Below are 27,609 nucleotides of genomic sequence, written 5' to 3'. Positions count from 1 at the left end.
AGGATATGATTCAGATTATCTCAATCAAACTAAAGACTTTCCAAGAATCTAAAGCACCTTATCCCCCAGTTATCTGAGCAAAAGCTAAAAGTGGATTAGCAATTATCTTAGAAAGAGATGTGGACCTCTGGATTGAAACATATTAATTTATCTAATTAAATTGTTATTATTAACATTATTATTGTATAAGTAAATTATATAAACCTAAATATTGCCAGGTAAAGCTATCCTGTAAAGAAAGAGTACAAAATTAAACAGTATTGTTAGACTGAAAACACTACTAACAGTTGTTCTGTTAAAAAAGTTATTCCAATACAAAGTTTGTCACACTTTATAAAAAAAAAAAAAAGATAGATGACTAGACAGGCAAACCCAAGAATTCCAAGAAATAGCAAATACACCAATGCTTCCTAAGTCTAAATCCAGGGAAATAGCGAAGAGAAAAAGTGATAATTTTCATATCTGGAACTTAATCTAGAGCAGTCCATATTTGCTTGATTTGGTTTCTAGACTACTCAGACACAAGGCAATTGCTTATGTAGGCAAATAAACCCGGTGTCAAAAGTAAGCCAGATAGAAATTAACATAGGCTGCTTATTTTCCCTCAATTGTAATAACTAGAGAATGTTTAGTATATTCTTAACAAAGGATCACAATGGCTTAATTGCCATTGCACTTCATTTTGATAAACATCATTTATATGGTCATATGAACATAGCTGTTGAACCTTTGTGAGCCTTTCCTAATAATATTAAGGCAGGTGTGCTGGGTATACCACTCTTGTAGATGGGCTGAAATAAACTATATCAATATATATTTTTAAAAAGAATTTCCTTAATGTGTGATTGCCTAGAGTCCAGAATAATTTATCATGTCCAAATGTATTTTATTATATTTTACTCTTCAGTGTGTTCTCTTGAAGAAGTATAGACATATTCTAGTTACAAAAAATGGAGGGAAACCATGCAACCTATGCTTCTTTGGGTGTTGGTTCTTCGTCTGTATCGTGGAAGACGGACAGGGTCCAGGGAAAGGTAAGTGTGCTGCTCTCCCATTCCCTGGCCTCCCTTAGCCTTGGAGACAGTCAGATGCAGTGGGGAGTCAAGTCAAGCAGGAACTCGTTTATTATCACACAGCAAGCATTTTAGTGTCTGTGCCCAAGGAGAGTTTGGACCATCCCTCTCCCTGATGGCCTTGGGGTCCCTTGGCCCTGGGCTGCCAGTGCCTGGGTGATAGCTTCAGTCATTGCAGATGTCTGAACTTATAAAGCTAAAGCTAGTGATTGGGACTGGTGCTGTTGCATTCCCACATCCTGTGAGACCACCACCCATCTGCTCAGGGAACTCTCTCTCAATCCCACACATACCATGCCGTAGTCTGCATTCATCACTTCCCAAACCAGTAGCTTTAGAGCCTGTCCCAGTTACCTCACATCCCCACATAGCACATTTTAAAGCAAAAAACCACGTGGCATAAAAAGGGAGGAAAAGGAACCAAACAATCGCTGTAAAGGTCACCCTAACATGCGCCTAAGCTTTCTATACTTTCCCTGCTGAATGATGTATGCCATGCCCTAAAGACAAGCAACTGTCAATCAAGAATACTGTACCTGGCTAAACTTTCCTTCATAACCGAAGGTCAAATAAAAACCTTCCATAGGAAAGAAAAGCCGAAACAATGTATCTCCACAAAACCAACCCTACAAAAGATACTTAAAGATGTCCTACACATAGAAAACCAACAAGAGCACAATAAAGGCCAAGAAACCGCACCCAAACTGAGAATCCAAGAACCATAGAAAGAACCCAGTTGTGTCAGACCCCAAGAGGGTGTATAACATGGCAGGGACTACCAAACACCTCTCAGTCCTAACTTTCAACATTAACGGGCTTAATGCTCCAATTAAGCAACATAGATGGTCTAGTTGGATTAAAAAGCAAGATCCTTCTACCTGCTGCTTTCAAGAGTCATAACTTGCCCATGAAAACAAGCATATTTTGAAAGTGAAAAGCTGGAATAAAATCTACCAAGAAAACGTCCCCCATAAACAGGCAGGAGGTGCAACCCTAATATCAGATAAAATAGACATCGAATTAAAATTAATGAGAAGACATAAAGAAGGTTACTACATACTATTTAAGGGATCTCATTTTCAGGAGGATAATACAATTCTAAATATCTATTCACCAAAAGCAGGACACCCAAATTTATCCAAGAAACACTACTTTCCCTCAAAGCTCACATAGATCCAAGACATTAATTGTTCAGGACTTTAACACACCAGTATCCTCGCTAGATAGATCAACTCAGCAAAAACTCAACAGAGAAACCGAAGACCTAAACAAATGCATAGACCAAGTAGATTTAACAGACAGCTAATGAATATTTCACCCAGCAGCATCAGAATACACGTTTTTCTCAGCAACATATGGAATATTTTCCAAAATAGACCACATTTTAGGTCACAAAGCAAACTTGTGCAAATTCAGAAACATTGAAGTTATGCCCAGCTTTCTCTCAGACCATGAGGGAATAAAATTAGAAGTCAACACCAAATTCCGCCAACGAAAGTTCTGTAACACATGAAGGCTGAACAACACACTGTTGAATCACCTGTGGGTGATGGAAGAGATTAGAAAGGAGATTGAAATGTTCATGATATTCAACCAAAATGAACACACAGATTACCAACTCGTCTGGGACACAGCAAAGGCAGTACTCAGAGGTAAGTTTAAGTCATTATGTCGAAAAACGAATTTAACAGCTTTGGTGGAGAATGGAGGGAGGATCAGGTGGGGGGAAGAGAGGAGTATGGGAAGGGATAGGAAAGGGAAACAACTAGGAGACAACAATGCTTGATAAGAAATGTACTCGTTATCTTGCCCATGTAATTGTAATTCCTCTGTACGGTATTCTCACAATAAAAATAAAATAAAATAATAATAATAAAAAAGAGGTAAGATTATAGCTCTCAGTTCCTACATCAACAAATTGGGGGGAACTGAAATCAACGATTTAATGAGATATCTAAAACTCCTTGAAAATGAGCAGCAAGCTAAACCCCAATAGAGTAGATGGAAAATGAAATCAGAATTAAATGAATGAGAATCCAAAAAAATCCATAGAAAGAATCAACAAAACAAAGAGTTGGTTCTTCGAACAAATTAACAAAATTGACAGACCCTTAGCAAATCTTATCAGAAAAAGATGAGAACACACTCAAATAAACAATCTCAAAGATGAGAATTGAAATGTCACCACAGAAACAACCAAGATTCAGAAAATTATAAAGGAATACTTCTCAAACCTTTATGCTAATAGGTTTGTGAACCTGGAAGAAATGAACCTTTTCCTAGCAAATATCAACACGGCAAAAGTAAACCAAGATGAGTTAAACCCATATCAAGCAATGAAATAGAAACATCACTAAGAGACCTCCCATCCAAGAAAAGCCCAGGACTGGAGGGATTTAGAGTGGAATTCAACAAGGCCTTCAAAGCAGAGATCACACCAATACTCCTCCAACTCTTTAATAAAATTGAAAGAGAAAGTTCACTACCAAATTATTTCCATGAAGCCTTCATAATCCTCATCCCAAAAGCAGGCAGGGACTCATCAAAGAAAGAGAACTATAGACCCATTCCTTTGATGAACATCGATGCAAAATTTCTCAACGAAATTTTGGCCAATCGACTTCAACAATTCATCCAAAAAAAATCATACACCACGATCAAACAGGATTCATTCCAGGAATGCAACGCTGTTTCAATATACACAAATCAGTTAATATAATTCATCACATCAAAAAGAGCAAGGATAAGAACTACATGGTTATCTCAATAAATGCAGAAAAAACATTTGAAGAGATCCAACACCCCTTTATGTTGAAGGCTCTGGAAAAACCAGGAATCCATGGAATATTCCTCAATACAATAAAGGCAGTATATGACAAACCTAGATCCAGCATTATACTTAATTGTGAAAAAATAAAGCCATTTCATCTAAACTCAGGTATGAGACAAAGATGTGCACTCTCTCCTTTTCTTCAATTTAGTAGTAGAATACCTAGTTACAGCAATAAGGCAAGATTCAAACATAAAAGGGATCCAAATAGGGAAAGATGCAGTAAAACTCTCCCCCTCTGAAGATGGCATGATCTTGTATTTAAAGAATCCCACGGACTCCACTCCCAAATTACTCGAGCTGATTTGAACCTTTGGCAAAGTACCGGGTATAAAATTAACCCCCTAAAATCAATGGCTTTTCTGTATTCCAACCATGAGTATAGTACAACTGAAATCAGGAAACAATTCCATTCCTAATAGCCCCATAAAAAATAAAATACCTAGGAATTAATTTAATAAAAGAAGTGGAGGACCTCTATGATGAAAAATTTAAAAACCTGAAAAAAGAAATCAAAACAAAACTTAAAAAGGGGAAAAACCTCCCATGCTCCTAGATTGGAAGGATCAACATCGTGAAAATGGCAATACTTCCCAAGGCTATCTACATATTCAATGCAATACCTATCAATATTCCAACCTCATTCTTCAAGGAAATAGAAGAGGCAATCCAAAAATTCATATGGAATAATAAAAGACCACTAATAGCAAAAACTATCGTTCACAGAAAGAACAGTGCTGGAGGAATACCAATACCAAATTTCAAACTCTACTACAAAGACATAGTAAAGAAAATAGCTTGGCACTGGCACAAGAAGGAACCTCAGGACCATTGGAATAGAATTGAAAACCCAGAAATGGATCCACAGACCTATAGACATCTAATCTTCGATAAGGGAGCTAAAAAATAGAATGGAAGAAAGTCAGTAAATGGTGCTAGCAAAGTTGTTTAATCGCTGGTAGAAAACTAAAGGTAGATCATTATATATCACCTTGCACCAGAATCAACTCCAAATGGATCAAAGACCTCGTAGTCAAAGCAGACACCCTGAAAACAGTACAGGACTTCATAGGACAAACTTGATCTCCTTGGCACAGTCCGAAATTTCCTTAATAAAAACCTAGAAACACAACAAATCAAAGAAAGGTTGGACAAATGGGATTGCATGAAGTTGCAGAGCTTCTGCATGGCAAAGGACATAGCTAGAAAGATCAATAGAAAGCCCACAGATTAGGAGAAGGTCTTCACTATTCATAAAACGGACAAGGGTCTCATAACTAAAACATACCAGGAACTCAAAAAATTAAATCCTCCAACAACAAATCCTAAAAGAAGCAACTGCCCAATATATAAGTTGGCTAAAAACTTACAGAGAAACTTCTCTGAAGAGGAAAAAAGGATGGCCAATAGACACATGAAGAAATGCTCAACCTCTCTAGCCATAAAAGAAATGCTAATCAAAACAACACTGAGATACCATCTCACCCCAGTTAGAGTGGCTATAATCAAGAACTCTAAAAACAAATTCTGAAGGGGATATGGCCAGAAGGGAACCTTACTGCATTGTTGGTGGGAGTGTAAACTTGTTCAACCACTTGGAAAGCAGTATGGAGATTCCACAAAAGACTCAACATAGAGCTTCCCTATGGCCCTGTGCCACTTTTGTGCATTTACAGAAATGATCAAAAGAAGGCCATCCTAAAGCTACCAGCACAACTATGTTTATTGCAGCATTATTCACCATAGCTAAGTTATGAAACCAACCCAGATGTCCCTCAGTAGATGAATGGATCAAGAAAATGTGGAATATATACACAATGGAATTCTATGCCTCCATCAGAAAAATGACATTGCCTCATTTGTTAGGAAATGGAAAGACTTGGAAAAAATTATACTAAGTGAATAAGCCAGTCCCAAAGAAATATAGGTTCTTTGGTTATTTTTGCAATAACTAGTATATGTCTGAGACAAGCAGAAAATTCAGATAAGATGGTGTTAAGCGAAATGAACCCAAAGAGAAGGACACAAGTGATTTTTATCTTTCATGCTATTGTTTCTAACATATTTATAAGGTGATTTTTTGTTGCTTTGTATATCCCTCCCCCATGGTATATCCCCTGTTTTCACTGTATTTGATGTTGATATAATTTGAGATGAGGTAGGGAAAAAACAAATTGTTTAAATAAGGATACAGGTTGACCCATTGCAACAATGAGATATACAAGACTCTATATTGAAAAACAAACTTTACAACTTTGGTGGGGTGGGGAAGGAGTGTAGTCGTGGAGATTAGATGGCAGGTATGGTAGGGCAGAAACAAAGGAGGAGGCAACAATGCTTGATAAGAAATGTACTCGTTACCTTGCTCATGTAATTGTAACCCTTCTGTACAGTATTTTCACAATATAAAATCTTATTACAACAAACAAACAACCAAAGAAATGGTGCAGTGAGCATACTAGTACTGGTAGATTTAGTGTGGACTGGTTTGTGGCCAATGGATAAATACCCAGGAGTCAAATTGCTGGGTCATAGGGAAGCTCTTTGCTGTCTTTTGAGGAACATCCATGTTGCTTTGCAGAGTTGTTGAACAAGTTTACATTCTCACCAACAGTCTAGTAGCATTTGATTATTGGCACATCCCCATGATCACTATTGCTAGTTTTTGATAATGGCCATTCTTACTGGAGTGCAGTGGAATCACAATATTTTTTTTTTTGATTTGCACTTCCTTTATGGACAGAAATGTTGAACATTCTTACTTCTTCTTCTGAGAAGTCTATCTTTAAGTATTTATCCTGTTTATTAATTATGTTGTTGTTTCTGTGAGGCTTATTTATGGAGAATTTAATTTTTTATCTGTATGTATATTTTGGATATGAGTAGCTAGTATAGTTCATATATGTAGAAAACTGAAGATAAATCCTTATATATCACCCTTCACCAGAATTAATTCCAAATGGATCCAAGATCTAAATTAGTAATAGATACCATGAAAATATTACAGGAATGGGAAACACTGGGGATCCTAAATATGGGTCAAAAATTCACAAGTAAAAATCCAGAATCACAATAAATCCGAGGAACACTGGATGAATGGGATTGTATCAAACTGAAGAGTTTCTGCAAGGTGAAGGACATTATGGCTAGCAAGATAAGTAGCCCACAGAATGAAAGCATATTTATTTTTGGAGAGGTAATTGGGATACTGGTTTGTGACAACTTCTAAGATTAACTGGTAAAGTTTATGGTAAGAGCTTTCTGGGAACACAGTCTACAAAGAAGCAGCCTCTTCTACTTGAGTAGTAGAGTGGCCACAGAACAGCCATCAACCATGGAGCTTAATTAAAGTGCAACTGATTCTACTAGGGAAAAAAATGATCACAACCATTGGGTTTATCATTGTCCAGACAACCCTTATTGTACTCATGGGGTACTATTCAGACATTCCTGCTTATATCACCACTACTGGTGTGGTCTATTATTCATTAACATTGCAGTGTATGGTTTTCTATGTTCTTTTCTTTTGAAAAATTTTTTAAAATTTTATTTTATTGTAAAGATGCTGTACAGAGAGGTTACAGTTACATGAGGAAGGCAATAAGTACATTACTTGTTAAGCATTTGTAGTGCACATGGGCAGCAAAGATGGCGCTGAGAGGGGGTTGAGTGGGCAGAGCCCAATTTACTGTAGAGCACATGGGCAGCCAAGATGGCGCTGGGAGAGAGTAGAGTGGGCAGAGCCCAATTGATCAGTGCCTAACCAGCCTGTGAAGGCTCAGGTGCATGATAGGATGTGACCTTGACAGTGATTGTTTCCTCTTCCTCCCTTGCCATGCCACCCGCCCTTTTTGGCTTTAAAAAGGGCTGCTCTCTGTTAATAAATGAGTTTTCTACCTGCTGGATTTGGCTCCCCGCTGTGTTTGATTGTCTCCTGGGCTGAGGGAGGATGGGGAACGGGAGAGCGCCACACTTACCTTTCCTCGGACCCCATCCATCTTCTGTGGGATAAACGAAGACCCAACATCTGGTGCCCAACGTAGGGCCCGAAAGGAAAAGATACGGCCAAGGCTAAGCACTCTCTCTGGGTAAGTGAAACCCTAAATATGGGTAATGCTATATCACAGAAGATGGAGGAGGAGGCAACATTAGGCCTAGAAGGAGTACAGGAGAACTTGGGAAGTGAGAAGGAAAAGGAAAGTGTCAAATCTGATCGAGAACGCACTAAAATGTGCACAGTGGAACTCAAAACGAGGGTAAAAGTTACCCCCTCTGACCCAGCTGATACTGATGGTCCTAGACCCCTCTCTACTCCCCCTATTGGAGGGGAGGTACTGCACCCTATGAGACCTGCGAGAAGGACTTGCAAGACCCAAACACCTACCAACTTTCCATGGAGGGGCCGAGGGCAGGGAAAGTAACCTACCCGGAGACCTCCTCTGGAAAGGAAGGGCCACTCGAGAGCCCAGACTCTAGGCCACAGGATTCGCTTCCCAAGTGTATCCGGTCAACCTGGCACCAGGGGCTAACAGGCCCTTGGAATGGTATGCATGGGAAGCTAAGGATCTTAAAGAGCTCCACAAGGCGGTGGCGGAGGATGGCCCAAACTCTCCCTGGGCCCAGACCCTATTACAAGACATTGCCTATCACCCCGTGTGTCCCTAAGGACTGGATGGATGTGGCCAAAGCCATTCTTACTAGTTCTCAGTTTATTAAATGGTGTGCTTTCTTTAAGAAGGAATGCAGAATGCAAGCAGAGAGTAACGGGCAGGCTCAACCCGCAATACCTATTACTTATGCCATGTTAGCAGGGACGGGGGAAGCCTACTCCACCGGCGTCCAACAGGCTGCAATAACTGGCCCGTACTGTAACCAGGTGAGGCAGGCAGAACTTGCCGCATGGTACAAACTAGATGATGGGCTCACTGAGTCACCCATGGCAGGAGTGAGACAAAAACCGGGTGAGCCTCTACCTGATTAGATAGACCGAGTCCAACAGAGAATTTACTGCAAGCTGCCTGCAGGGAACCTCAGAGATCAGTTTGTAAAGCTGCTGGTCTGGGAAGGAATGAATGCAGACCACTGCATGGCCTGCGTGGGATTGAGAGAGAGTTCCCTGAGCAGATGGGTGGTGGCCTCATAGAATGTGGGAATGCAACAGCACCAGTCCCAATCACTAGCTTTAGCTTTACAGGCTCAGGCATCTACAATGACTGAGGCTATTGCTCAGGCGCTGGCAGCCCAGGGCCAAGGAACCACAAAACTATCGGGGAGAGGGACTTGTTTTAAATACGGGCAGGAGGGGCAGTTTAAGAGGGACTGTTTAGGGGGTTCCGGGAAAATGGTGGAGGAGAAGCTGGAGTCTAAGCAAACTCTTGCATAGAAAGCAGTTTTAGAATTCCAGTGAACAGTCCTAAGCCAGACAATCACACCAAGTGTGCCATCACAGGACAGAGAGTTAGGCCAGAGAGGGGAAACTCAGGCAAGGAGACACATCTGAACGCTTGCCAGCGGCAAGCTGTGGCATCGGTGGCGAGTGCAGGAGCCATACCTGAGCCACAGAGAGTCCGGGACGAAGGAGCCAGATGCAGCGGGCGAGCAGATTCTACTCAACACCAGCAAGAATGGACAAGGAGCAAACATCTTCATCCTGCATTTCGCAGACCAGAGACGACCCAGGAACCAAGACTCGGCGTGAGTGGAAGCCTGATGTCCTCACTCCTTCTCAGGGAGCAGAGGAGGGAAGGCCACACCTCCACCCCCAGCACTGGAGATCTCCATCTTGGATACCGACAAAGCTAGGCTAGCTCCAACTCAGGCCTTGGAATGAAACAAGTCTTTTAGCAGGTCACAAGAACTTAACGGCAGCGTGACCTGCCAGACTCAGCTCCACCCAGGGAAAAGTCACCCAGCTCAGGCACCAGCCCTAGGAGTGGCTTTCTTCACAGGGTAATCAGAGCCAGAGGCTGCCCCTCCCTCTAGCAGCCTTGACAATCAATTGAAAATCAGTAAACAGAAACCTTGAGAATGGCTCCAGGCTGGGCTCTGTGAGTTTCTCACAAACTAGCCCCCGGGAAAAGCTACTGTCTGTTGAAAGGCCTCAACTCTACCCAGAACCTAGCCTCATTACTGCATCCCCCTCTTTTGTGATACTCAAAGCAGATCTGCCTCCCAACAAACTAGCCTGGGAGGAGGATCGCCAAATCCTGGGTAAAACAGAGCATTTTTCTGCCTGTTCGAACAAACTGACTTAAGAAACCAACCAAGCCACAGGACCACAACCAGACCAGAGACTCCAACAAGAGGCTGGTTACAGACACAAGGGAGATACAGGATTTTTCCAACCCCTCCCAAAAAAAATCAAAGAACTTTTTTATTTCTTCTTTTTCTTCTTCTACTTTTTTTTTTGGTACCTTATATAAGAAATTTTTTTTTTCTTTTCTAAAAATTTTTAATATTTAATTTTTGCCTTTTTTGAAAAAAAATTGTTTTCCAGAAACTTTTTTTTCCTCTTACAATTTTTATTTTAGGGATACGAGAGTGTGCGTTTTTCTTTCTTTTTTGGATTTCTTTCTCTTTTTTTTATATTTTAATTATCTTTTTGGTTTTTTTTTTAGCTCTACTGAACTTCTCATCTTTTTTTTCTTCCTTTCTTATCCTTTCCACCTTCTCCTCTCTTTTGTTCTTCTTTACGTGACTTAATTTTGTTCTGCAAATCCTCAGATAAACCCATAGTTGACTATTAGACCTTATCCCCCATTGTGTACACACTTAATCCACAAATTTATTATTCAATTCAAAACCTCTGAGACTTAAATTCCTTAATAGCAGTACTACCTCTTTATACCTATATAATATTTTAAGCATTTTTATTTTTAAGTTTCTCACATCTCCTTTATATCCCTCCCCTTCTCTCAATATATTCACGTTCTTCAATGAATAGATTGTTTTCGTTTATCCATAATATTATTAATTTTTACTTTTCTATTTTTTCTGGTCTCTTTTCTTTTCCGTTTCCCTTTCTTCTTTTTTTCTCTCTCCCTACTTTCATCCTACCCAACCTATTTCCTGCTTTGAGATTAGGACTTAGTTAACTCTCCCTGAGCCTCCCCACATCAATCTATTCCTATTTTTTACCCACATCTCTCCCTAACCCTAATAATTTCTGGTCTTCCAAATTCTTCTTTGCAGTTCGTAGCCCATTAACATATAGTTGTTTGACGTTGAATAGATGTATCTGTTGAACTAGATTGTATCTGTAGACTATTGACTGTGCAAATTCAGACTTTGGTTGATGCTTGCCTTAAGATAGTGTTCTATCACAAAACTGGTACTATCTTCATCTCAAATGGGCAGAGTAAGCCGGAAAAACACAAGAAAAATGGCAAATCCGGGTATCTCAATTCCCAATCTTGATAATCAGGGAACAGAACAGATAATGAATAATCCAGAGTAGAGGTCCCAAATAGCTCTACAAACACTCCTGGCAAACATGATAAATGAAAAGATTGAAAGCATACAAAGGACTCTGTATGAGCGTGAAAGGGAGGAGGAGGCAATCCAAAAGTTTATACAGGAATATCATAAGCGTGAGGAAGCTACTCAAAACCTGATACAGGACTTGCGTGAGCAGCTTGAGAATACTCAAAGAGAAAGGCAGGAATGGCGTGAGCAGGCTGAGAACACCCAAAGAGAATTACAGGAATCCCACGAACAGGAGGAAGCTAATCAAAGAGTAATACAGGAATTGAGAGAGCAGGAAGAGAATACACAAAGATCACTAAAGGCATTCATGGAATCCATTAAAAAAGAGCTGAAGGAAGTCAGGGAGACCACAAAAGGAATGCTGAATGGAACCCAACAGAAGGAATGGGAGTCCAAGGAAACCATAACCAATCAACTAAGTGATTTGAGAATAAACACTTAACACCAAATTAAGGAAGTAAAGAAGTTCATACAAGATCTAAAACAAAGCTTCTACAAAGAATTTGAAGCTATCAAAGGTGACCAACTAGAAAGGCAGGAATTGCAATCCTAATATCAGATAAAATAGACTTCAAATTAAAATTCGTGAGAAGAGATAAAGAATGTCGCTACATACTATTTAAGGGATCTCTCCTTCAGGAGGATATTACAATTCTAAATATCTACTCGCCAAACAGTGGAGCACCCAAATATATCCAACAAACACTACTTTCCCTCAAATCCCATATAGATCCAAAGACATTAATTGTTGGGGATTTTAACACACCACTCTCCCCACTAGATAGATCAACTTGGGAAAAATTCAACAGAGAAACTGCAGATCTAAACAACTGCATAGATGAACTAAATTTAACAGATATCTACCGAACATTTCACCCAGCAGCATCAGAATACATGTTTTTCTCAGCAGCACATGGAACATTTTCTAAAATAGACCACATTTTAGGCCACAAAGCAAACTTGTCAAAATTCAGAAATATTGAAGTTATACCTTGCATTCTCTCTGACCACAGGGGAATAAAATTAGAACTCAACACCAAAATCCACCAAAGAAAGTTCGGTATCACATGGAGGCTGAACAACACACTGCTGAATCATGAGTGGGTCATCGAAGAGATTAGAATGGAAATTCAAATGTTCATGCTATTCAACAAAAATGAACACACAAATTACCAGCTCCTCTGGGACACAGCAAAGGCAGTATACAAAGACAAGTTTATAGCTCTGAGCTCCTACATCAACAAATTGGACAGGTCTGAAACCAACAATTTAATGATACCTTTAAACCTCCTTGAAAATGAGCAGCAAGATAAACCCCAATCCAGTAGACAGAAAGAAATAATTAAAATTAAATCAGAATTAAATGAATTAGAATCCAAAAAAACTATAGAAAGAATCAACAAAACAAAGAGTTGGTTCTTCGAACAAATTAACAAAATTGACAGACCCTTAGCAAATCTTATCAGAAAAAGAAGAGACCACACCCAAATAAATAAACTCAGAAATGAAAATGGAAACATCACCACGGAAACAACCAAGATTCAGAACATTATAAGGGAATACTTCTCAAAACTTTATGTTAATAAGTTTGAGAACTTGACAGAAATGGACCTTTTCCTAGCAAATATTGACATGCCAAGATGAGTTAAACCATCTTAACAGGCCCATATCAAGCACTGAAATAGAAACAGCAATAAGAGACCTCCCAGCTAAGAAAAGTCCAGGACCAGATGGTTTTACAGCAGAGTTCTACAAGGCCTTCAAATCAGAGCTCACACCAATACTGGTCCAACTCTTCAATGAAATTGAAAGAGAAAGTTCACTTCTGAACACATTCTATGAAGCCATCATAACCCTCATCCCAAAATCAGGCAGGGACTCATCAAAGAAAGAGAACTATAGACCCATTTCTTTGATGAACATTGATGCAAAAATTCTCAACAAAATTTTGGCCAATCAACTTCAACAATTCATCCAAAAAATCATACACCACGATCAAACAGGATTCATTTCAGGGATGCAAAGCTGGTTCAATATACACAAATCAATTAATATTATTCATCACATCAACAGGAGCAAGAATAAGAACCACATGGTTATCTCGATAGATGCAGAAAAAGCATTCGACAAGATCCAATACCCCTTTATGAAGAAGGTTTTGGAAAAATTAGGAATCCATGGAACATTCCTCAATACAATAAAGGCTATATATGACAAACCTACAACCAGCGTTATACTTAAAGGTGAAAAACTAAAGCCATTTCCTCTTAACTCAGGAACAAGACAAGGATGTCCACGCTTTGACTTCTCTTCAATCTAGTATTAGAAGGCCTAGCTGCAGCTATAAGACAAGATGCAGACATAAAGGGGATCCAAATAGGGAAAGAAGAAATAAAACTCTCCCTCGTGGCAGATGACATGATCTTGTATTTAAAGAATCCCATAGACTCCACTCCCAAATTATGCAAGCTGATTCAAAACTCTGGGAAAGTAGCAGGGAATAAAATTAACCCCAAAAAATCAATGGCTTTTCTGTATGCCAACAATGAAAAAAGTGTGGCTGAAATTAGGAAAGCAACTCCATTTGTAATAGCCCCACAAAAATAAAATACCTAGAAATTAACTTAACCAAAGAAGTGAAGTACCTCTATGATGAAAACTTTAAAATCTTGAAAAAGGAAATTAAAACAGAACTAAAAAATGGCAAAACCTCCCATGTTCCTGGATTGGAAAGATTAACATCGTGAAAATGGCAATACTTCCAAAGGCTATCTACAAATTCAATGCCATACCAATCAAAATTCCAACCTCATTCTTCAAGGAAATAGAAGAGGTAATCCAAAAATTCATATGGAACAATAAAAGACCACAAATAGCAAAAACGCTCCTCAACGGAAAGAACACTGCTGGAGGAATATCAATACCAAATTTCAAACTCTACTATAAAGCCATAGTAATCAAAACAGCTTGGTATTGGCATAAGAACAGACCTCAGGACCAATGGAATAGAATTGAAATCCCAGAAATGAACCTACAGATCTATAGCCATCTAATCTTCGATAAGGGAGCTAAAACAATACAATGGATGAAAGACAGCCTCTTCAGTAAATGGTGCTGGCAAAATTGGTTAACTACTTGTAGAAAACTAAAGCTAGATCCATATATATCACCCTGCACCAGAATCAATTCCAAATGGATCAAAGACCTCGAAGTCAAAGCAGACACTCTGAAAACATTACAGAATGGAATAGGAGAAACCCTAAGTCTTCTTGGCTCAGGCTGAAATTTTCTGAATAGAGACCCTGAAACACAACAAATCAAAGAAAGGTTGGACAAACAGAATTGCCTGAAGTTGCAGAGCTTCTGCATGGCAAAGGACATAGCTAGCAAGATCAATAGAAAGTCCACGGATTGGAAGAAGATCTTCACTAGCCATACAACAGACGAGGGTCTCATATCTAAAATATTCTTGGAACTCAAAAAATTAAATCCCCCAACAACAAGTCCTCAAGGAAAAACTACCCAATAAATAAGTGGGCTAAAGTCTTAAAGAGAAACTTCTCTGAAGAAGAAAGAAGGATGGCCAATAGACACATGTAGAAATGCTCAACATCCCTAGCCATAAAAGAAATGCAAATCAAAACAACATTGAGGTATCACCTCACTCCAGTTAGAATGGCAAAAATCAAGAACTCTAACAACAACAGATGCTGGAGGGGATGTGGACAGAAGGGAACCTTACTTCATTGTTGGTGGGAATGTAAACTTGTTCAACCACTTTGGAAAGCAGTATGGAGGTTCCTCAAAAGACTCCACATAGAGCTCCCCTATGACCCAGCAATCCCACTTTTGGGCATTTACCCAAATGTTTACAAACAAGACCACACTAAAGCTACCAGTACAACTATGTTTATTGCAGCATTATTTACCATAGCTAAGATATGGAACCAGCCCAGATGGCCCTCAGTAGATGAATGAATCAAGAAAATGTGGTATATATACACAATGAAATTCTATGCTTCCATCAGAAAAACTTGGAAAAAATTATATTAAGTGAAGTAAGCCAAGCCCAAAGAAACGTAGGTCCCATGGTTTCCCTTATTTGCAATATCTAGTATATGTATGAGTCAAGCGGAAAAGGTCAGATAATGTGATGTTAGGAAAATGAACCCTTAGATATGTGTTTAAATGTCTTTTTTTCCTTTCTTGCATTTGTTTCTAACGCGTTTATAATATTATCTCTTTGTAGCTTTGTGTGTCCCTCCCCCTAGTATAACCCCTGCTTTCACTATATTTGATGTCAGTGTAACTTGTAGAGGAGATAGGGAAAAACAAGTCGTTTAAGGATACAGGTGGACCTTTTCCAAGTCTGAAAAGTACAAGTTGTAATGCGAAAACCAGCTCTAAAATGTTGGTGAGTGCGGGGGGGGGGGGGGGGGGTGGAAGGTGGGGGGGATTGTGTTGGGGGGTGGGAGGGGAGGCTGGGAAGGGATGTGAAGGGTAAACAAAGGAGGAGGCTGCAATGCTTGATAAGAAATGTACGCATTGACCTGCTCATGTAATTGTACATGCCCTCTGTACAGTGTATTCACAAAAAAATAAAAATATAAAAAATAATAATTAAAAAAAAATAAGGAATTAAAAAAATATTAAAAAAAAAAAAGAGGGACTGTTTACAACAATCCCCAGCCAACCGGCCTGAGGGCAAACCGCCCCCTATACTCTGCCCCAGGGCCATGGAAGGATACAAGTTTGATTTAGATGGGAAGTGTTTAAACTTGGGGAGGGGCATCCTCTAGCTCCATTAACTCAAGGAGAAACCCCTTCTGCTGTGAGGCCCAGGCAGCCTCGAGGCCCATTGGACGTCCCCCTGGTGGACGGACTCCGCCCTAAAATGAGTATTCTCATAGGCAGAAAGAGGTTTCACAGCTTAATTGACACTGGGGCAGATGAAACCATACTGAGGGAGGAGGAAGTGCCCTTGGACTGGAAGCTTGCACCTGGGTCCCCGATATTGGGGGTAGGAAGCAACTCCCAGTCCAAAGAGACGGTTGTACTTTTGACATGGATTAGCCCAGATAGAGAACAGGGAAAGATTCGCCCTTTAATGGCAAAAAACCTCACTGCCAATTTACTAGGGCAAGACATGCTAAGACAAATGGATGCCGTGGTCACTACAGACCATAGAGCATCCTATGATGATATCCTGGATAGGAAAGAAGCACAAAGTCTTAAACAGGATCTAGAGGGAGTAAAGGAAAGGGATTTTTTTAACTTTCATAATTACCGAGAAGAACATAGGGGACCCGTTCGGCTGCACCCCCAATCCTAAAGGCAACTGCCCCCCGAGTACCTCCCATTAGGTGGAAGCCGGGAAGCCCAATCTGTGTGGAGCAGTGGCCATTGACCAAACCTAAACTTGAAGCGGAACAGATAAACCTCGGGCATATTCACCCTTCTATAAGTCCTTGGAACACACTCGTATTTGTTATTCAAAAAGCCTCCGGGGCTTGGCGTAAGCTCCAAGACCTACCTAAGGTAAATGAAAGGATGGAGCTAGTAGGAACGCCCCTAAGAGGCATGCCATGGATTCCTGCTATACCTTCAGAATATACCTTGGTTGTGATTGATATTAAAGATTGTTTTTTTTTTTCTATCCCTCTGCATCCAGATGACTGCGAGAAGTTTGCTTTCTCCATCCCTTCTCTTAATTTTTCCCAGCCTGATTGGAGGTTTGAATGGACGGTGCTGCCACAGGGTATGGCCAATAGCTCGGCCTTCTGCCAACAATACTTGGCCACACTTTTAGGGCCTGTGCTGGGTTCAGATACCTCCCTTGTCTATGCCTACATGGATGATATAATTCTTGGGCACCGAGACCCAAGCTGCCTGGGGCCTTCTGGCCCAGGTTCTTGCCATATTAAAAAAGGGGGGTTTTCCCATAGCCCTTAATAAAATTCAAAAGGTAGCTCCTTTTAAGGTGCTCGGGACCCACTTTTCCTTGACTAAGGCCAGCCCCCTTAAGCCTTTGCTGGATATTCCAGCCTCTCTCACTTTAACCCAACTTCAGAGTCTTTTAGGGGAAATCAATTGGCTGTTGCCATGGGTTTCTGTCCCTAAAGATAGTCTTGTGCCCTTATTTGCCCTGCTAAAAGACAGGACGCCACAAGAAGTTATTACAATTACAGACAGCCATAGGGCAATATTTTTGCAGTTCCAAAAAGCCCTGGATGAAGTTTCTCTAAAGAGGTACTCTATTAGTGAGCCCATTTCCCTTTGGTTGTTTGCAGGGGTCACATTAATATCTGCAGTTTTAACTCAAAGTGGGGAGCCATTAGAGTGGGTTCACACTCCCCTGGGGGGCACACCTCGGGTTTACTCTCAAGCAGACCAACTTGCAGATGCCATTGTGAAGGGAAGGACGCAAGCCCAAAGGCATTATGGCTTCGACCCTCACTCCATTGTTTTTCCTTTTCGGATGGCAGACGTTGAGTGGCTCACTCGAGCCAATGCTCTTCTTGCTCTCTCCTTGGAGGGGTTTCTAGGCCAAATTGACTGCCATTATGGGCTATCCAAATGGCCTGTCATGTTATGGAGACTTCCCCTCAAAATACCATCTCTATTTTCTCCTACGCCTGTTCCTGGAGCCCTCTATGTTTTTTACTGACGGACGTAAGGCAGGCTCTGCATATGCAGCCTTTGAGGAGCAACAAAAGACCCCAAGCCAACAAAGATTTCAACCTTGTCAAGGGTCAGCACAATGTAAAGAAATGCTGGCCGTAATTATGGCCCTTCAGGACATTCAAAAACCCTTTAATTTGTATTCTGATAGCCTATATATGATTAACTTGCTCCCTCATATTCCCCAGGCACATATTAAGCTGGATGACAACCCTATTTCCCCCCTTATGATTACCCTTAAGTTCCTATTAGAAGGGCGGGGAGCCCTTATTCATATTCAACATTTGAGAGGGCATTCAAATCTTCCTGGGTTTTTTTCCCTAGGCAATAAGTGGGCAGACAAGTTAGCTACTGGCCCGCAAGCATTAACGTTACAAGAGGCTACCTGTTTGCATAATTTAACCCACATTAATTGGAGAGGTCTTCAGCATAGATTTCCTCAGATTCCTATAAAGGACCTCAAAAGGATAGTACATACCCGTAAAACATGCCAGCCCTTAAAAGTACCCCAGTTACAACCACCAGGCATAAATCCCAGAGGCCTTAAACCTAACGTCCTCTGGCAAATGGATGTTACTCATTTCCCAGCCTTTGATAAGTTTAAATATATCTTTGTCTCTATAGATACCTACTCAGGAGCATGCTGGGCCACAGCACATACAGGAGAAAGAACTACACGTTCACAAGCACATTTTCTTCAATGCTTTGCCACCTTGGGTCTACCAGCACAAGTTAAAACCGATAATGGACCCTGTTTTGTTAGTAAAGTAATGTCAGAGTTTTTTGACAAATGGCATATTATTCATACTACAGGAATTCCCTATAATCCCCAAGGCCAAGTAATTATAGAAAGAAATCATCAATGTCTTAAAGAGCAATTATTAAAACAAAAAATGGGAGTTAGCCCCCATATACAGTTACAGATAGCTTTGTTTACCATTAACATTTTAAAATTTTCAAAAGGGGCAACTGAATCCAGATGTCAGAAGCACTGGGGACAACTAAACCCTAAGACCCAAGTGAAAGTCAGGTGGAAGGACCCCCTGACACAACAATGGAGAGGACCTGACCCCCTAGTTACTATGGGCAGGAGATTTGGATGCTTTTTCCCCATAGGGGAGTCCACTCCCATTTGGATCCCTGCCAGGAACCTTAAGTTTTTACCTATTTCCTCTATACAGGAGGATGCCCAACAATAAGCTAAACAAAAAACAAAACAAACAAACAAACAAAAAAAGGCAATGGCCGAGGCTTGTGTTTTTAAGAGAAAAGCCAGAAAGACAATTACTAACCATCCCCAAGGGCAACCAGCCCTTGAGAAGCTCTTGTGTTCTCTAACAATTGCAGATGGTGATACTCCAGCTGTTGGCTGTCTTGACTCCCAATCCTGGGAATGGCCCTATGGAATCTGCATCAACCTCAACAGGTGACCTGGGCAGTGATCAAAGCTGGCAATGCAGAAATCGTCAATAGCACCACAGAGAAGCTGTCCATTCGACCTGGTGGCCTGACCTTCATTTTGATCAGCACCCTATGGACTGTTTAATATTTTTGTAGGAGTTAATTATTTTAATGTTACCTGCTTTAATTGTTCTTTTACTAATTGCTTGTATAACAGCATTGAATCCATACTTATTGTTAAACAACCACCTTTTGTTATGCTTCCAGTTTATATCTTGTCCAACCCCACAGGCAAATAGCTGGATTAGAACAATCCCCACCTCTGGACTCTGAAGTGGCAAAGACTGCTATCCCATCCTTCACTAAGTACTAGTAGTGACATTTCCTGGCCTGGTAATATTTTTGCTGATGGTTTTTTCTATGCCTTCTTTGCATTATACGTGCACTGCAAAACTCTTATGAGCTTAGTCAGCCATTTACCAAGCTCCAAATGAATGAATTTCCTCCCGAGAGGAATTGCAGCCAGAGACAGGTAAGAGGGTGTGTCAGTCTGACCAACCTAAGACAGGGCCTTCAGCTTCGCTCTGAAGAAGTTCCCGATGAAGGGTAAGGCAGACAAGGCGATCCACCCAACCTAAGACAGATGGGTTCGCTTCTTTAAACAAAGATGGGGGAGATGATGTTGGGAGCCATTGGGAGCTGACAGTAAAGCTCAAAGGTCATCTTGACCCCTGTGCTAGCTTAAAGGCACGTACAAGGAACTGGCTTACTTAAAAGACACCGGGTGCCTAGGAATTAATTGAACTGCTTCGGACATTTCTGTGGTGGGACTGATGTTTATTACTGTGCTGGGTGGGGATGTGAGGTAACTGGGACGGGCTCTTGGATCATGCACAAGGGCCCTCCCTATCCTTGTCTGGCAAATCTCGACCCCCAGATTTGCCTGGAAACCCCTGGGTAGCCAATGCTATCCTTACCAATGTATTCCTGGTAAAATAATCTTTACAGAGGAGGGAAAAGAATAACTAACTGGGAGGTGGGTCTGCCATTAAAACCAAAAAAGGGGGAATCTGTAGAGCACATGGGCAGCAAAGATGGCACTGAGAGGGGGTTGAGTGGGCAGAGCCCAATTTACTGTAGAGCACATGGGCAGCCAAGATGGCGCTGGGAGAGAGTAGAATGGGCAGGGCCCAACTGATCTTTCGATCAGTGCCTAACCAGTCCGTAAAGGCTCAGGTGCATGATAGAGTGTGACCTTGACAGTGATTGGTTCCTCTTCCTCCCTTGCCATGCCACCCACCCCTTTTTGCTTTATTTTTTAAATTTAATTTTATTATTTTTTTTTGTGAACATACTGTACAGAGGGGTTACAATTACATGGGCAGGATAACGCATACATTTCTTATCAAGAATTGCAGCCTCCTCCTTTGTTTACCCTTCACATCCCTTCCCAGCCTTCCCCATTCCCCCCCACCCAATCCTCTCCCCTTTCTCCCCCCCCCCCCCGCACCAACATTGTAAAGCTCGTTTTCGACATGACAACCTGTACTTCTCATTGTTGCAACAGTTCAACCTGTATCCTTAAACGAAATGTTTTTCCCCATCTCCTCCACAAGTTACACTGACATCGAATACAGTGAAAGCAGGGGTTATACTGTGGGGGAGGGACATACAAAGCAACAAAGAGATAACCTTATAAATGCGTTAGAAACAAATGCATGAATGAAAAAAAAACATTAAAATACAAATCTAAGGGTTCATTTTCCTGCCATCACATTATCTGACCTTTTCCGCTTGACTCATACATATACTAGATATTGCAAATAAGGGAAACCATGGGACCTATGTTTCTTTGGGCCTGGCTTACTTCACGTAATATAATTTTTTCCAAGTTTTTCCATTTCCTAACAAATGGGGCAAGGTCATTCTTTCTGATGGAGGCATAGAATTCCGTTGTGTATATACCACATTTTCTTGATCCATTCATCTACTGAGGGGCATCGGGGTTGGTTCCATATCTTAGCTATGGTAAATAATGCTGCAATAAACATAGTTGTGCTGGTAGCTTTAGTGTGGTCTTGTTTGTAAAGACCTCGAAGTCAAAGCAGACACTCTGAAAACATTACGGAATGGATAGGAGAAACCCTAGGTCTCCTTGGCTCAGGCCGAAATTTTCTGAATAGAGACCCAGAAACACAACAAATCAAAGAAAGGTTGGACAAATGGGATTGCATGAAGTTGCAGAGCTTCTGCATGGCAAAGGACATAGCTAACAAGATCAATAGAAAGCCCACGGATTGGGAGAAGATCTTCACTAGCCATACAACGGACAAGGGTCTCATATCTGAAATATACTTGAAACTCAAAAAATTAAATCCCCCAACAACAAATCCTCAAAGAAACAACTACCCAATAAATAAGTTGGCTAAAGGCTTAAAGAGAAACTTCTCTGAAGAAGAAAGAAAGATGGCCAATAGACACATGAAGAAATGCTCAACATCCCTAGCCATAAAAGAAATGCAAATCAAAACAACATTGAGATACCACCTCACTCAAGTTAGAATGGCAAAAATCAAGAACTCTAACAACAACAGATGCTGGAGGGGATGTGGACAGAAGGGAATCTTACTTCATTGTTGGTGGGAATGTAAACTTGTTCAACCACTTTGAAAAGCAGTATGGAGGCTCCTCAAAAGACTTCACATAGAGCTCCCCTATGACCCAGCAATCCCACTTTTGGGCATTTATTTACCCAAATGTTTACACAGAAGACCACACACACCTTTTTGGCTTTAAAAAGGGCTGCTCTCTGTTAATAAATGAGTTTTCTACCTGCTGGATTTAGCTCCCCGCTGTGTCTGATTGTTTCCTGGGCTGAGGGAGACTGGGGAATGGGCGAGTGCCACACTTACTTTTCCTTGGACCCTGTCAGTCTTTTGTGGGACCGATGAAGACCCAACAAGCATTGTTAACCCTTCCCTTGTTGTTCTCCCATTATCCCTTCCCTTCTCTACCTCCTCCACTCCTCCCCACCCCTGAAGTTGTAAAGCTCATTTCCAATATACTGTCTTGTGCATATCATTGTTGCAATGGTTTGTAAACTCTAACCCACATGCGTTATATCCAAACAAAATAAAATATAATTTGACAAATTATCCTTTTAATGTTATGTTTTACTGTAGATCCTCAGTTCTTTTTTTTTAATTGTAGAGGTGGTGATGTACAAAGGAGTTACATTTAACACAAGTAAGGGAATGTTCACAACTATTTATAAGAAAATGCAAACTAATGCTTATTATCTTGCTCCATATAAGTCATTTTGTTTTACTACCTTTGATGCATTTCATTTAATGTTTTCGTGCAACATATATTCTGAGATTTTCAAAGACTTCTCTGTTAATTCTAATAGTCACTTCTGGCCTTCATCTTACATGACCTGACAATAGTATGTAAGAAAGTTGATAAGTAATTCCTCTGTTATTATCCATTTCCTTTTAGCCTTGATGGTCAATATCCAAATATTGCAGTGTTTTATTATCATTAGATTGCAGGGTTTTATTATCATTATATTCCCCACCAGTAAACAGGTAAGGAAATAAGTAAAGAGGAAAGTTAATGTAAGGTGACTAATCAAGCAAGTTTTCATTGTGCACTAGAAGAACTTTGTTCTACAGGGCAAAATGAGAGACATTCAAGACATTAGAGACAAAGATTATTGCTGTCCCACAAAATTGGTGAATGAGATGTAAATATTTGTCTATAAATTTTTAATTTAATTTAATTTTATTGTAAGGGTGATATCAGAAGAGTTACAACTGGTTTGGGGAAGGAAAGGTTAAATTCCTGGAACTTTCAGTATTTGCTGTATAAGAGCAAATTCAAATTTACTGTATAGGAAAGTATTTTTAAAATAATGGTATATAATTTTTTACCATTTATACTTGAGCAGGCATGCAGCAAAATGATAAATGAGAAAGGCATCAACTGCATCAGATATAATCTTGTAGTACAGTTCTAAGAACCTTTCTATTTTTCACCACTATATTATAGAAGCATGGCTATTCATGTACTCTTTTTGTTCTATTTACTTTTCACATTAAAAATAAAGCAAAATGAGTCTGAAAAACCCCGTTTTTAGAGTAAACAAGCAAAAAAACCCTCATTTGTCATTATGTGACCTATACTTTATTATCAATTGCTTATGCAGCTAATTGATAGTTAACAATAACAAAGACTCCTAATAAATCCCAGTTGGAAGAAAATAAAGTCTTTGAATGAGAAATTAGTCTAATATTTAAATTTTTGATATCTTACAACAGACAGGTTTAGAATGTACAATAAGAATTACTTATAATACTGGTGTTGAAGAAAAAAATGTCTATGTTTAGTTTATCATATTTTGACTATGTTTAGGGAATTGTTAAGGGTCATTATATGACCCATAGTATTCTTGAGCTATGTAACAACAAACCAGATTTAATTAGATTCTTAATTCATTGTATATTTTTCTTCAAAAGGTGATTTTCACAAAATCACACTCATGCTGTATCTCTGACCCATGATCATTTGAGCTTAAAAAAAAAAAAAAAAAAAAAAGGAAAGGAAAAAGGAGAAAATAATCACATGTTATTGCTGGGGCTTTCATTTATATAAAAAGATTTTATACAGAAATCAAAGTGGTAAATAATTTAGCAGTTGGATAAACTAAAGAGGATTTTCACCTAGAGCATTCCTTTGCCTCATCTTTTGATGTAGAGGCAAACAGGGATAAGATGAGAATTCAGTCAGTGTAACTTCCTCACTATATCCATAGTCAGCAGCATAAAATTATGTTTTTCAAATCCTCTATACTTTGCAGTCAGGAAAAAAATGAAAGAGAAAATATAAAGTAGTAAGAAATTAGATTACTTGTTCCAAAGAAAGTAGCCTAGAGGGGAAAAGTTTGCTTTATTTTTCAGAATTATGCCCAGCACACAAGATGAAAACAAAGCTACCTGCATTTATAGACTTCCTTCTTGTGAGGATAATTTTAATATTAAGAAAGTATATGTTTTGGAATTAATATTCAGTAATATTTTGTGTGTATCAGGGGGTTGGCACAGGGAAATAATGAAGGAATTTTAAAGAACAATGGGTACTTGACACTCTTTAGGTAGTTAGCAGCCTAATTTAGAAATTAATTGGAAGATTAAGTGGGAAATGTTCATTGCCAGTTTTAGAATTTATTTGAGTGCATTTTCTCAACCAGAGTACCTTGAAAAGATGAACAACTCTGAAATACATAAGTATGATCTCAAATAGATACAACATAGTATTATAGAGAATAAGATTTTAATTGTTTCTCTTCTTCCTGACACAATATAACACTTTTTTTGCTGCAAGTCCAAAAGCAAACAAATGAACAAATACAGATCTCTAAGATCTATTTTATCTAATTAGCAGAAGTTAAGTTTCTGTATACGTTTTTCAGTATTTACTCCTAAACATTTGATATTTTTAACCAACTCATTGAGGCTGAGACATCAATAGCAAAAATGAATCCTAAGTGGAGGTGGGGGGGGGGGAGAATCAAATGAATTCTCCAAATAATGAACCAAATAGCTCTGAAATATTTTTGAATACTCTGAAAATTATCTTTTAGTGGTGATATTCCATATAAATGAGGTAGCACACCTAACCCTAAACCAAATTTTGAAGAATGAAATGTGCCAGACGCAGGTGGCTCATGAGCCTGTAATCTTAGGTACTTAGGATCTGAGGATCATGATTCAAAGCCAGCAAAGGAAGGAAAGTTCATGAGACTTTTATCACCAATAATCCACCAGAAAAACTGAAGTGGCCTTGTGGCTCATGTGGTAGAGTGCTAGCTTTGAAATAAAGAGCTGAGGGTCAGCACCTAGGTCCAGAGTTCAATCCCCACGACCGACAAAAAAAAAAAAAAAGAATACAAAGCAACAAGAAGAAAAGACAAGAAATAAGATTAAGATATAAATGAAAAGCAGTGTCAATGAATTAGCTATAGGTAAAGCTATATATTTTAACTGAAGAGATGATTTGTGATTTATTTTAAAGTTGATTGTGAAAAGGGATATTTTTTCTATTGATGTTCTAAAATGTGTTTATGATTTGAGGTAGGCAACCAGTTCCTTCAAATTTGTCATGGTAAAATTGAAAAGGAAGCAAGAAAAATAATAGAAATAGATATATAAAGACAAAAATATCAAAGAATATAATACCTAGTCAAAATTCCACTATGAAAATTACAGTAAAAATTTGTTTATGGAAATTAAACACAGGCTTCTATATTACTCATAAGTGAAAAAAAGTGAAACATATAAATATTTGTGGCTAAAAATAACACTGTTGCAAGTAAAAATAACTAAATTATTGCAGAAAGAACATAAATTATCGGATATAAATGTTTATATAATAGAAAGAATCAGCAAATAACCGGCCAGGTAATATTTTCATTTCCTTAGGCCAAAAGATCTTTCACATATCTCTCTTCAAATCTCATTCAAGAAATTTATTCTAAAAATGCATCACCAAAATACAAGCACTTGAATGTGGCAAATCCAAAAATATTTTCTAGCAATTTAAATTTGAATTTCATAGCAATTGTGTTTTCAATTCAATCATTTTTGCATTTTTGTACCTTTAAATAATTAAACTATTACAAACCACAACAAAGCAAACACTTGACTGGATGTGGACTTGAAGTCATAATTATTATCCCTTGTAATAGAAGACACTAAAAAGTATTTGTCTAAATTTGAAGATATTATTTAAAAATATCCCTTCTGCAAAAATAACTTCACATGTCGTTTTTCTGCTTGTCAAAAAAGAGTCACTGTTTTCTACTTTTTCAAACATCTTATTTTTAATATTTTAGTATATTTTATTGTCAAAGTGAGGTACAGAGGGGTTACAGTTACATAAATAAGGTTATAAGTACATTTCTTGTCAAACTTGTACCCTTTTCCTCATTTTTCTCTTGCTTTCCCTCCCACAACGCACCCTCAAGTCGTACAGATAATTTCCAACATCTTGTCTTGTGTATATTGCGGTTGCATTGGTTCCCCAATTGTCCTTTGTCTCAATATTCTGTTTTTCCCCTTCCTTTCCCTAATTCAAATAAAGGTATATATATATATATATATATATATATATATATATATATATATATATATATATATATATACAATACTAGAGTGCCAAATCAAATACAGTGAATACAGGTGTTATATCACAAGGGGGAGAACATACAAAAGAAACAAAAAAATCAGTACTCTGCAATTCTTTTTCTTTTTCTTTTTGTCGGTCGTGGGGCTTGAACTCTGGGATTGGGCTCTGTCCTTGCGCTATGAAATTCTTTTTTTGTTTGTTTGTTTGTGTCAGTGGGCTTTTATTAAGATTAAAAAAAGAACAAAGATTTTACTAAGCATGTTTTCTAAACCTTATAAATGCAATAAACTCTGGTCCATATACACGTACATAAAACATAACACTTTCAACAGATATGGATCCACATTGGAGCATTTGCCAATTAACACAAAGCCAATTTCCCTTCCCCAGAAAGTGTTTCAAAATTTTAAGTTCTCACTTTTCCTTACCCAGTGGAATTGGTTCCTTGTGGCAAGGAATATTTGAATTTTCTCCCACTTTTTCTAAACAAAAATAACATTTTTAAGTTTATTCCAAAAAAAAGGGAAATGACAAAACAAAATCTCCACAATTCTTAACTCCTCTTTCCCATTTTAGATTTCTTTAGATATTTATAGTGTCGACAGTGAATTTCTTAGTTCAATGTTATGGTTTTTAAATAATATTTTATTTCCTTCATTAATGGAATTCATCTACTTAAAATTTTATTTTGGTTATATTAAACTATAGTTATTTTCTGTATCGCCATCATTTCTGCTACAAACTTAATTGTTTTAAGCATGAATATTCTTATTATGGCTGACTTTTATTCTTTGTGGGTTAAAATTAAAATAATGAAAAGGAGAGAGGTGCCATTGTGTTTGAAATTGAATATGCTTTTGTAATCATCCAAATTCAAATTAATTGATTAATTAATTAATAGAAATTAATTGAGTTTACATGGACCAACTCCTCACACATCTCTTACTGTGAAGT

The 27,609-nt window shown here is 38.8% G+C and overlaps 1 pseudogene; it reads left to right on the top strand.

Moving 5' to 3' along the window:
• Window positions 1-950: 950 nt before the first annotated feature.
• LOC122107199 overlaps window positions 951-27,609 on the top strand; it is a 79,128-nt pseudogene continuing 52,469 nt past the window's right edge.

The sequence above is a fragment of the Dipodomys spectabilis genome, unplaced genomic scaffold (genome assembly GCF_019054845.1).
Source record: "Dipodomys spectabilis isolate Male_0828 unplaced genomic scaffold, ASM1905484v1 ptg000048l, whole genome shotgun sequence".
NCBI classification, from domain to species: Eukaryota; Metazoa; Chordata; class Mammalia; order Rodentia; family Heteromyidae; genus Dipodomys; species Dipodomys spectabilis.
Note: the sequence above shows the minus strand (reverse complement) of the source record. Positions and strands in the feature narration are given on the sequence as shown.